Source organism: Bombina bombina, chromosome 7, assembly GCF_027579735.1.
Source record: "Bombina bombina isolate aBomBom1 chromosome 7, aBomBom1.pri, whole genome shotgun sequence".
NCBI classification, from domain to species: Eukaryota; Metazoa; Chordata; class Amphibia; order Anura; family Bombinatoridae; genus Bombina; species Bombina bombina.
This window is the reverse complement of record NC_069505.1, coordinates 414,227,318-414,237,590: the sequence shown is the minus strand read 5'-3', so window position 1 is coordinate 414,237,590 and position 10,273 is coordinate 414,227,318.

The window sequence follows — 10,273 nt, the reverse complement described above, 5'->3', positions numbered from 1 at the left end:
ACTTTGTTGTAGCACTTTTTAAGATACTGTTCTGAACTCTGACCTCTTTGTTCTAAACAAACTATTTTCACCAAATAAAGTATTGCAAAGTGCCAGCTTTTTGTGTGAGCAATGTAAGAACATTTAAGTAGAAATGTATTCATCTTATTGTGCAATATGAGAGAAAACCAGGTATCCCACTTCTTACACCAAGTTAAATTATCTATTTCTGGAAAGTACAGGCAAATGGTCTCAGGAAGCCAAAAAGAATGACAATTGTACCTCTTCAGTTGGGCAGGGTATTCTATATATCATTATTTTTACAGTATGCCTTTTAGACAATCATGTAAATACTCTCTGTATTCAAGGAATTAAGGATCTGAAAGGTCAACATTGATATGTGTATGAATGCATTTACATTTTAAACAGAACCATGTCTACTCATAGAGCTGGCAGTCAAGTGTATTGCATCAGTGAAGACTCAGTTTATGTCATACAAGTTACTGCTGACTCTGACCCTGATGATCGAAACATCAGAAATAAGGCAATATATTCAAAAGGGATCCGTCATGGGATCGAGATTGCCAGTGAAATATTCAAAACTGATGAATCAGTGTCTTAAAGATGAGAGGCCTTTTACTATACATCTCGATGTGACGATGCTGGTGATATATTCAAAGCAACATCACCACATACATTTAAATTGAAGGTAATCTTTCCCCTTTATAAAAACACATCCAGAATAATAGTCATTGTTAGAAAGCTAGAGTACTGTTGTTGGGGGAGGGGTTTATGTTTCGGTGGGTCTGTTGGGATACCTTCCTAGCCAGTGAGTGCACTGGGGACAGAATTTCATCCCCCTGCTTTGTTTTGTTTCCCTCCTGATCGTTGATGCTTGTGTCTACCTTGTTTTCCCCATGGACTATCCCAGAGGGGTGGGGTGTAGAGGGGCTACCAAGTGCAAATACAAGGCCGTCTAGTGATAATTTATGAGTGGATTACTAAATCTATTGTATGCTAATGAACCTGATGCAGTATAAATACCTGTGTGTTGTCCCAATAAAGGTGTGTCTGATTTTACCCTCAAATATTCAGCCTTGGCTAGTGTTCTATAAATGGTAGTCTTCTCAGTTTCAGGGATCGCTCAGTGTTTAGCGGGAGGAAGCCTACTTTAGCGGGTATATCCAGATGGGATACCGAGATTCGCTACCGTGATATTTTAGATGGAGTTTAATTCAGTTGAAATGAAGTTGCGCTATAACTTACTTTTTAATGTAGGTATAAAATTCAAATATCTCTGCTCCGCCACCCACTTATAAAGTACATTTTTCTGTTAGCTAATGGTGTGAATTGTTGTACAATTAGCACAACAAAAGGTGCCTAAAGGGTAAAGTGCTGATTGGACAACAATTCAAACCTTTAGCTCACAGAAAAATTTACTTTTGAAGTGGACGTCGAAGCGTGGGGTATTTGAATTTTATATTTTTTACTTTATTAAAAAGTAAGATTTAGCGAATCTCATTATTAGTTTTATAATGCAATTAAGCTCAAAACATAAATTGTATATGTTACGGTTGCCTCCAGGCTGGCTGGAAGTTGGACCGTAGAAAAGGATGCTCCTAGCGCTCCCCTACAAACATGAGTCAAAGCTGCAAGTTAGAGGGTCAGAATAGGTCTGATGTGCTGGAGCACACAGCCTGCTTTTTATTGAGGTTACATGCAAAAAAGACACTCTCAGGGGGAGGCATAAAATCCCCAATCACACATATGAAACATTTAGATAGAGACAACGCCCTTTTACAGGCCACAACATTACTTCAGCAGATAACATTACACACAATAAAACAATGCAGTCCACCTTATCACTAGCAGTCTGATTAGACAATGGGAATGTTTTATCACTAAACTTAATTAGACATGATCCCAGCAAACTTGTATTTAGAATAGGTTTCTTGAAGCTGAACAAAATTTAACTCTTTAGTTCTGACCGAAGGGTCTGTCACATAGCACTTAATGGCACACAATGAAAACGAATGCTTTTGTAACAGTGCTCCCTTTCTGTGGAACACTCTGCCTGCGTGGCACTCGGTTCAGCAAGTCCTATTTACTGAACCAAGTGGGAGAACGCCAGGGACAAGTTATTTTACAGGTCTGGGGACATAGTCTTAAAGGGGCATTGTTCACCAAAGTCACAATATGTCCCCAGACGGTTCTTAAAGGGCCATACACACCCAATAAAAGTTAATAGGTTTTCAGGGGCACAATCTTCCAGGGGCCATAGTCATGAGGAAGGAGGCTGGCAAATAGGCTTCTCCACAATCCATGGAAGCAGGGCAATTTTTCATTTAAAGGGCCAGTTACAAATAGCAGTTTGTAACATATCTCCCCTTTTGGAGGGAGACTAACCAGGCACCTGACCTTCTGTCGGTCAGTGCCTAAGTTAGTCTCGCAACCCACCCACAAATAAACATTAGCAGCAACGTAGCCCCCCCACAATAAGTAGTACTGGCCTGTAGGTTCCAGGTTGTAGGATGAAAGTGTAGCATCCTCGGCCTTCCTGGCGCAGCTGGGCAAATAGCTGGTGGTACTTGGGGGGCAGAGGCCAGCGGCACTCTGCCCTGGTGCCAGCGTTTCTGCTGGGGTGAGAGGTTTGCAGGCCAGTCCTGTAACAAGGGGGTCTGTAGGGCAGAGGCCAGCAGTGCTCTGTCTTGATGCCAGCTCTTCTGCTGGGGGAATTGGGGCATAGTCCTGCCCGGTGGCAAAGGGAACATGGGGGTCAGTGGGGGTTAACATCTCCACTGTTAACCCTGGGCCCAAGTTAGGAGTTAGCTGGGGAGGGGGAGATTGGCTTACCTCCTCCTCCTGATACTCCGGCGGCCGTTGGGAAGGGAGGTCGATGCTCTCCGCTTCCTGTGGAACATGCTGCGGCTGGGGAGAGAGACCGGTTGTCTCCTCTCCCTGGAAGGCACACTCCGGCTGGGGAGGGAGGTCGATGCTCTCCCCTCCCTGTAGCTGGGTCTGTCGCTGGGGATCTGGGCCGCCTGCCCAGCATCCCTGTAGGGCCGGTAGAGAGACTGCGGTCCCATCTCCACCTGCCTGCTGGGGGTCCTCCCAGGACCAGTCTATGAGGCCTGCTGCCTCTGGTATCTCTGGTAGGGGTTGGGGAAGGAGACCGGTTGTCTCTTCCCTCTGCACGGTATACTGCCGCTGGGGAGGGAAGTCGCTGCTCTCCTCTCCCTGTGGAACATGCTGCGGCTGGGGAGAGAGACCAGGTGTCCATACCCTCAAACTCCACAGTTGGTGCTCAAAGGCTCGTTCCGCTTCGTTCTCCGTATCCAATTCCCGGATGATGCGACTGACTACCTCCTGCGCAGGGTCTGGACCATATCGGACTAGCCACCTCTTTACCTCTGGAACAAAATCCGCGCCCTCATAGCGACGGATCCGGTTGAGGTGCTCTTCACATGGTTCTGACCAGTATCTTGTCATCTCCATGCTGCTGTAGGTAGGGACGCTGCGCAGTGGCTAGCGTTGCCCTCAATAACTCTCCTACGATACCAGAGCTGTTGTGGTGCTGCTCCTTGCGCTAGGACGCTATCCCACCGCTGCCACCAAATGTTACGGTTGCCTCCAGGCTGGCTGGAAATTGGACCGTAGAAAAGGATGCTCCTAGCGCTCCCCTACAAAGTTAGCTGCAAGTTAGAGGGTCAGAATAGGTCTGATGTGCTGGAGCACACAGCCTGCTTTTTATTGAGGTTACATGCAAAAAAGACACTCTCAGGGGGAGGCATAAAATCCCCAATCACACATATGATACATTTAGATAGAGACAACGCCCTTTTACAGGCCACAACATTACTTCAGCAGATAACATTACACACAATAAAACAATGCAGTCCACCTTATCACTAGCAGTCTGATTAGACAATGGGAATGTTTTATCACTAAACTTAATTAGAGCTGATCCCAGCAAACTTGTATTTAGAATAGGTTTCTTGAAGCTGAACAAAATTTAACTCTTTAGTTCTGACCGAAGGGTCTGTCACATAGCACTTAATGGCACACAATGAAAACGAATGCTTTTGTAACAGTGCTCCCTTTCTGTTGAACACTCTGCCTGCGTGGCACTCGGTTCAGCAAGTCCTATTTACTGAACCAAGTGGGAGAACGCCAGGGACAAGTTATTTTACAGGTCTGGGGACATAGTCTTAAAGGGGCATTGTTCACCAAAGTCACAATATGTCCCCAGACGGTTCTTAAAGGGCCATACACACCCAATAAAAGTAAATAGGTTTTCAGGGGCACAATCTTCCAGGGGCCATAGTCATGAGGAAGGAGGCTGGCAAATAGGCTTCGCCACAATCCATGGAAGCAGGGCAATTTTTCATTTAAAGGGCCAGTTACAAATAGCAGTTTGTAACAGTATACCTTAAATTTCAAATATCTCTATGGTGTAGACCCAAATTACAAATTTCTTAGGACTAATTAAAGGTAGATACCTAGGATATATTACTCCTGGTATAAAAAGTAAGGGAATTCAGCATTCTTTTTGAAAATATAAAAAATACTTTATTATGTATATAAATTTCCTCTATCCAAAGGCATATCTTGTCACCAAGGTTATGTAATTAAAGTGCAAAGTGCAAACAAAACAGTGTTTGTAAAACATATCATACAAAAATAAAACATACAAATTATAAACACATCTGATGTCATCAGGTTATTCCAAGGCATGCAACACCCTGCTGTACCAGACCCTATAAATGATAGGCCTTGTCTGGACAGGTTGTCTTGGGGATCTATGCATGCAAGATGTCAAAGTTAGTAGTGTGGATGACGTTAGTATAGCAAAGCAGTGATGTAAAATAGCCAAGCAAGGTATGGAAACAAACATCCAGTATGTCAGAGTGTTATTTACACATTCATATGTCGGGTTGTTATCATCAAGCATAAATATACTTGCGGTGCATGCCCTTCACAAATAGGGATATTTATATTCCACTGTGGATAGACTTAAGAGAGAGGTCAGGGCTGAACAAAATTCAAATAGTCTAGCAGGCTCCACCATATAGCAGTACCGTGACAAGCCAAAATAATACCTCTCCTCATGAATATGTCTCCAAACAAGGATCTGTAGCTCCTTTTTGTCAAGCGATTGTTCCATATCGTAAGTAGTCATAGATTACTTCCCATCCGACTTCACATATAGCAGAACAATTTCCGCAAAGACACCTTCAGGCATCAGATCGTAAGGCCACCGCCTACACGCGTTTGTCCCCCATTGGCTGTTCAACGGGGCTTCGTCCTGATTGGTTTGCAGGCGGTCTGGACTATTTGAATTTTGTTCAGCCCTTACCTCTCTCTTAAGTCTATCCACAGTGGAATATAAATAGCCCTATTTGTGTAGGGCATGCACCGCAAGTATATTTATGCTTGATGATAACAACCCAACATATGAATATGTAGATAACACTTACTTTGGCATACTGGATGTTTGTTTCCATACCTTGCTTGGCTATTCTACATCACTGCTTTGCTATACTAACGTCATCCATACTACTAACTTTGACATCTCGAATGCATAGATTCAGGGCCGGACTGGGACCAAAAAAAGGCCTGGGCATTTTAGGGCAAAAAGGCCCACTCCCCCCCCCCCCCCTCACCATTTCTTATTCATATACATGCAGGCACACAACATATACAGCATTCACATACATGCAGCCACACATTATACACAACACACACACTACACAGTATTCACATTCATGCAGGCACACAACAAACACTACACAGCATTCACATGCAGGCAAACAACATATACAGCATTCACATACATGCAGGCACACAACATACACAGCATTCACATACATGCATGCACACACCATACACAGCATTCACATACATGCATGCACACACCATACACAGCAATCACATACATGCATGCACACACCATACACAGCAATCACATACATGCATGCACACACCATACACAGCATTCACATACATGCAGACACACACCATACACAGCAATCACATATATGCAGCACACAACATACAAAGCATCCACATACATGCATGCACACACCATACACAGCATTCACATACATGCAGACACACACCATACACAGCAATCACATAAACGCAGACACACACCATACACAGCAATCACATACATTACACAGCATTTACATACATGCATGCACACACCATACACAGCAATCACATAGATGCATGCACACACCATACACAGCAATCACATACATGCATGCAAACACCATACACAGCATTCACATACATGCAGGCACACACCATACACAGCAATCACATACATTACACAGCAATCACATGCATGCATGCACACACCATACACAGCAATCACATACATGCAGACATACACCATACACAGCAATCACATACATGCAGACACACACCATACACAGCAATCACATACATTACACAGCATTTACATACATGCATGCACACACCATACACAGCAATCACATACATTACACAGCATTTACATACATGCATGCACACACCATACACAGCAATCACATACATGCAGACACACAAAACATGCACATTTAAGTACTAGGCATAGCATACACATTTGTATAACACACAAGGGAACACTAACTAGCAGCTTCCAGATTTAATTTAGATGGGGAATGTAAGGCATCTGAGCCCAGTGTCACTGATCTGTAAACGTGGGTGCTGATGTCCTGGGAGAACAAGACTGTTACAGATGTGCTTCCTAAGTCTCACTGATGTGATCAACAGTTAACACTAGGTTACAGGTCAGGAAGCTGCAGTAAATATGTCAAGAACAGCTGAAAATGTGTGGCAGCTTCTGCTGCAAACCCCAAACAGATCTGCATAAAACTGGTTCTTACCTGGCTCATGACTAGTATCTTTCTGCCAGGGCAAGTTCCAGAACTCCACGTTCTTCACACAGTTTTATATTTTCATTTAGCAGCAGCAGGAGACCCCATGCCATGCATTGTGAGTCAGACTGTTCTATTATGGATTCCTTCCAAGGGGTGCTATATTGTTATTTTTGTGAGTGATGCATGTTGTGCTCTTTACTATAAACGATCTCCCCAGGGGCCAGCACATCATTATATGACATAATTAGAAGTTTTTGACAATAGCATAATGTGGGACATATAGCTTACTTACCCCCCCCCCCCCTCCCATGGCAGTGTATATGGTTTAAACTATACAGACATGGGAAGTGCTGGTCTGTATATATGTAGGATTGCTGTGCAGGGGAAGATGAGGCAGGGATATGTCTAGGGTTGCCACCTTTTGCCCAGAAAATTCCTGGACTCTTTGTAAGTGGGCGTGGAGAGGGTGTGGCTTGGGGAGTGGCTTCTCGCGGCCTCAAATTCATTATGAAATCAATTTTTATATATAATATATATATAATATATATAATATTATATATATATATTATATATATAATATTATATATATATTATATATATAATATTATATATATATATATATGTATATTATATATATATATATATATATTACAGTATATATATATATATATATATATATATTAGATATATAATATTATATATATATATATATATTAGATATATAATATTATATATATATTATATTATATATATATTAGATATATATATTAGATATATAATATATATATATATATTTTATATATATATTATATATATATATATATATATATATATATACATATATATATATATATATATATATATATATATATATATATATATTATATTTACTCATAATTAAGGCAGCCCCAACAAAAAAAAAATAGCCATACCAATTTGAATTTAAAAACAGCAGACACAGCCAAGTATTACTCACAGTTTCTCTGAGTCTGTGGCTGCTCTGCACTTGTTGGCTTAGGAAGGCTACTGCACAGTCGACGGGAGGTGGTACCATGAAGGTAACAACGCCATTTTTCGGCAGGCAGAGAGACAGCCCGCCGCGCAGCCACCGCACCAACACCTGCTTCAAAGCTCTCTCTGCCGCTCTCAGCTGCAGCCTGCAGCCGGATGTGACGACTCCCTCGACCCTCTTCCCCCCTCCCACTGTCCGACTCCCGAGTCCCACACCAATAAAAAGTTTGCAAATATACTAACTTACTAAGTGTACTGCTGTTAACAGAGGAATCCTCACATGCATCACTCCTGTAACCCCCGGGCTAAGCGCTCCTCTGGCAAGCTAATTTTTTGTAAAGTCTGCTCACTGCTGCGCCAGGGGAGCGCTTAGCCCGGGGCATTTGAGGCTAGTTCCGGGACACGGGACACAGAGCCTCAGACCGGGACTGTCCCGGTGAAACCGGGGCAGGTGGCAACCCTAGATATGTCATATTAAGAGCAGGCTGCAACCATGTGTACTCCTTGTTTACATTTTAAAATGCCTGCTTCCTCCTAAGAAGTGCACACTAGGCTAGCCCTTTTCCCTACTTGCCAGCCAGTGGCCACTATCTGATTATATGATGTCGGAATCTGTTTATATTTAAGTAGTGGGGGCCCCATTTTTCCTACCTTTATCCAGGGAGTGGGACTGGTAGCAGCATGGCACAGGAATCAGGCACAGGCAGCAGCATGAATCCCTCCCTTCTCAAGCTAAGTCATCACGTGATATAAACCTCCTGTATGTCCATCAGTTATATTCAGTCACTTCCCGTGCATTGTTTGTCCCGCCCCCTCACCAATGAAAATGCAGCTGCTTCGTGTCTGACTGCCTTGGATATCATTTACAGCAGCATATTAGTTGGTTTTTTACTGCAGCTGATTTCCCATGCACATCAGAACTGGTGGGAAACCTGCTGCTTTAGTAAAAATCAAACTGTATGTAAGTGACAGAGCTTGTTGGATTACAGGAAGTTGGTGGGCGTGATGTTAATGATGAGGTAGGCGGGGCAAAGGGGACCTGAGGCCCACCGGGCAAATGCCCGCTATGCCCAATGGCCAGTCCTGGCCTGCATAGATTCCCAAGACAAGAATGAGCTTCTGAAATCCTATTGGCTGTTCAAAGCAGCCAATAGGATGAGAGCTACTGAAATCCTATTGGCTGATTTAAATTTAAAGAATCAAATCAGCCAGTAGGAATGCAAGGTACACCATTTTGAAACGGCTACCTTGCATTCAACTTCAGTGTACAGCGGTGACCGTATGAAGAGGACGCGCTACGCAGTATATGTTCCAGAATAGCTCCGCTACGCGCCACCGGGATGAAGATAGAAGACGTCCCCGAGATAGATGAAGGTGTCGCCGACTGGATGAGGACTTCTCGCCGCCTGGATGAAGATGGATGTTCGGACTTCAGGAACCGTGAGTAGATTTAATGGGGTTAGTGTTAGTTGGGGGGTTTTTTTTCATTTTTTTGGGTGTTTTTTTTTTTTTTTAGATTAGGGCTTTAGGCAATTGTAAAAGAGTTGAATGCCCTTTTAAGAGCAGCGAAAAAGAGCTGAATGCAATGGGTAGCTTAGGTTTTATTTAGAGTTAGGTTTTTTATTTTGGGGGGTTGGTTGGGTGGTGGGTTTTGCTGTTGGGGGGACTTTGTATTTTTTTACAGGTAAAAGAGTTGTTTAATTTAGGGCAATGACCTACAAAAGGCCCTTTTAAGGGCTATTGGTAGTTTATTGTAGGCTAGGGGGTGTTTTATTTTGGGGGGCTTTTTTATTTTTATAGGGCTATTAGATTAGGTGTAATTGTTTTTATTTTTGATAATTTCATTTATTATTATTTGTAATCTTAGTGTTTTTTATTTTTAGTAATTTAGTGTTTATTATTTTTTGTAATTTTAGATTTTTAAAATTTTTTAGTAGTATTAGGTTTTATTAAATTTGTAATTTAGATTTTTGAATTGGTAGTTTTCTTATTTTATTAGAATAGTAATGCTAGGTTAATTTATAGTTTAATGTTAGGTTTATTTTTATTTCACAGGTAAGTTTTTATTTATTTTAAGATAATTATATTGTAATTTTAATTTAAAGTTAGGGGAGTGTTAGGTTTAGGGGTTAATAGTTTAATTTAGTGTTTTGGAATGTGGGAGGCCGGAGGTTTAGGGGTTAATAGGTTTATTTAGTGGCGGCTATGTGGGAGGCAAGAGGTTTAAGGGTTAATAGGTTTATTTAATGGTGGCGATATGGGAGGCCAGAGTTTAAGGGGTTATTAGGTTTATTTAGGTGGCGGCGATGTCAGGGAGCGGCGGATTAGGGGTTAATAACTTTATTTAGTGGCAGCGATGTCGGGGAGTGGCGGATGAGGGGTAATATCTTTTATTA